The sequence below is a fragment of the Mauremys mutica genome, chromosome 5 (genome assembly GCF_020497125.1).
Source record: "Mauremys mutica isolate MM-2020 ecotype Southern chromosome 5, ASM2049712v1, whole genome shotgun sequence".
NCBI classification, from domain to species: Eukaryota; Metazoa; Chordata; order Testudines; family Geoemydidae; genus Mauremys; species Mauremys mutica.
The window spans coordinates 138,752,075-138,754,680 of NC_059076.1; the positions used below are offsets into that span (position 1 = coordinate 138,752,075).

General features: G+C 47.7%; 1 long non-coding RNA gene across 2 annotated transcripts; it reads left to right on the top strand.

The window, feature by feature from the left end:
* Positions 1-2,304, top strand: LOC123371662. 2 transcript variants are annotated; one of them, XR_006579892.1, is made up of 4 exons: positions 1-317; positions 1,332-1,521; positions 1,984-2,054; positions 2,153-2,304. It is a non-coding gene; the product is annotated as an uncharacterized LOC123371662 (long non-coding RNA). The 2 variants fall into 2 exon arrangements; XR_006579891.1 differs by having other exon boundaries at positions 1,984-2,304.
* Positions 2,305-2,606: the final 302 nt, after the last annotated feature.

Here is a 2,606-nt window from a genome sequence, read left to right on the forward strand (position 1 = left end):
TGAAAATTGCTCTGCCCGAGGTTTGGTCCGAATCAAACCGCCGTGTAGGGCCGGGCCCTGAGCGCACACCGGCTCGGCTCAGAGACCCACAGATCTTTCCGAGATTGATTCGAAACGACTCGTTTGGACCGATAGATGGACGCGAGCAGGGTATCGAAATAAGAACGGAGATTATTTTATTCAAGCTCAAAGCCTCCCGAGCACTGGGACAAATCTCCACGGGGAAACACAATTCTTTTCTACTTTGGCAGAGTGAAATTAGACGCTTTAGAAATCAGGGAACTGCGGTTTCAGATCCACAGTGATCCACTGGGAAGGTAAAAACAAAGAATTCTTCTTCCCGGTGCAAAAAAAAAAATCAGCGCTTTAAAAATCATTTTTAAAGGCAGGGCTCTGTGTGTTTGATTTGGGGATTTCGGGCGGGTTTTTGTTGTTGTTTTTGCAAACACTCGGTGGGTAAAAAAAGAAAATCTAAAAATAAAAGATTGTCTGTATTTGATGTGCACAGAGGTAACCCCCAGAGGTTCAGCCGACGTGTCAAAACCTGTCATTCTTAAAAGCTGCCCGGTTTTTTTCCAGAGCCTTTTGAACGAGGCTTCCCAACACCCGTTTTGTTGTTGAGCAAATAATTTGGTCTTTATTCCTAAATCATCGATCTTCCGTTTCTGCCAGCCAGACATGCCCAGCCGGCTTTTCTCTTTTAAAATAATAATTCGGTTTAATTTCTATTTTGAAATCGACTTCACCAGGATCAAGTTCGGCCTGGCCACGCCGTTCCACACCTGCAGCGTTCACACTGCTCCTTTTCAGTGGGAACAAATTTCCTGCCGCTGCAGCAGTTCATATCCACCATCTCGCGTGGGAGCCGAGGGGGTGGGGCAGGCAGGATCCTTTGCACACTGGGTAAAGTTTAGGTTATTCAAGAGAAATCCCAATTTGCGGATGGCAGAAAACGGGAGGTCATTTTTTTAAAGGGTAGTAAAACCATTAAAGAACAAGGCTAACAGGAGCGGTTGCATTTTGTTCCCTATCCATTTAAACAGGCGGAAAGGCTCCATTTCTGCAGGATACATCGCTGTTTAGCAGAGCGTTCCTTCGCACAGAAGATCCGAATTGGGTTCTGGCTCCAATGTGCCCTGAGACGACTCAGGTCGCCGAAAGCTCACAGCGAGTCGCTCAGATCGTGTTTATTATTTCTGTCCTGCCGAGATAATCACAACCATGTCAATTTCAGTTCGTTCCATGCCCCGACGCTGCGGACTGGACTCCGTTTAAGAGGCGCTGCTGTTTAAACCCGATACTAAATCACTTCACTTTCCTTTTGCAAACAGGTGGTTATTACACGGCGCGACTCTCGCAGGGCGGCTTGCCTGTGTGGTGGAAGTTTCCCCGGCTACCGAGGAGGGAAAACAACTGCAAATAAAATAAATCATCAACATCATTTCTGCTCTGCCTGGGATTTCCTGCCGGATTCTCATTCAAGTCACCTGCCTCGGAATCAGATCTTCCACCTTTTCTAGGGTAACCAATGAAAGGACCATTATTTCACGCGGAATTTCTACGGCCAGAGAGAGCCGCTCTTTAGAAAATCAGAGACACAGGCTAGAAAGTCTACGGGACCCATTTTTATTAAAGAAAGAAAGGGGCCCCCTTTTCTCCTCCCCGGTTGAATTTCTCCAGGGTGAAGTCGGAACTAGTTTTGATCTGTCTTGACTGAGCGAAATGAGTATTTCTTTGGGGGAACTTAGTTAGAAGAGGCGGGGGAAATAAAAATAAAAAAGGAGCGATCGGATTCAAAACTAATGAAAGTTCCCAGTGGAAACAAGTGGGGATTGATTCGATTTTAACAGCGACGCAAAACTCTGGAGACGGTGTGAAGTGAGGCGGGCTCCGGATTGGTAACTGGGAGGTTGGAGGCGGAAGGAGTTGGAACTCCAGCGGGAATTTGGTGCGCCTTGGGTAAATAATGATTGTGTTTCCCAGCCAGGCAACAAAAGCGAAATGGAAGGAGCCGAGGTGGGCCCAGGAGAGAGATGCCGGCTCTGGGATCGTGAGTACGTTCAAATGGCCCTGCAGGTGTTTTTCGGTCTTTCCCCACCCTCCCCCTACGTCTTCCTTCCCGAGCTCTACCATCTCTCTTCTGACTCTGCAGGAAAGTGATTCCCCATGCCCCTTGCCCTCTCTCTGCAGTCCCCCGTGTAGACAAGCCCCGAGAAAGGAAAGTGATTCCGGAGATCAGACCTGCAGCAGTTTCCGAGGACTGGAGGCGCGTCTCCCCCCCGGCCACCCTGTTAATCTGTAACACATCAGCCTCCATCATCAAAGGGCAAAATGTGGAAAATCAAGACTCAGATACTAAAGGGCAACCAGGGGTGAGGAGCCTGATGGGACATTAAAAGTTGATCAGACTTCAAAGTGCTGCATCATTTCCTTTTAAACTCGCCTAATTATTATTTTGGTGGGGTTATTAACTTGCTTTTGCTGGAATTTTATCTCCATCATTTATCTCTCTCCCACCAGGGCTGATTTGATCCTGGCTACATGAAGTTTGGGAACTCTCAAAAGTCAGCTGGAGGGCATGATTTAACCGCAGGTTATTACCTGAG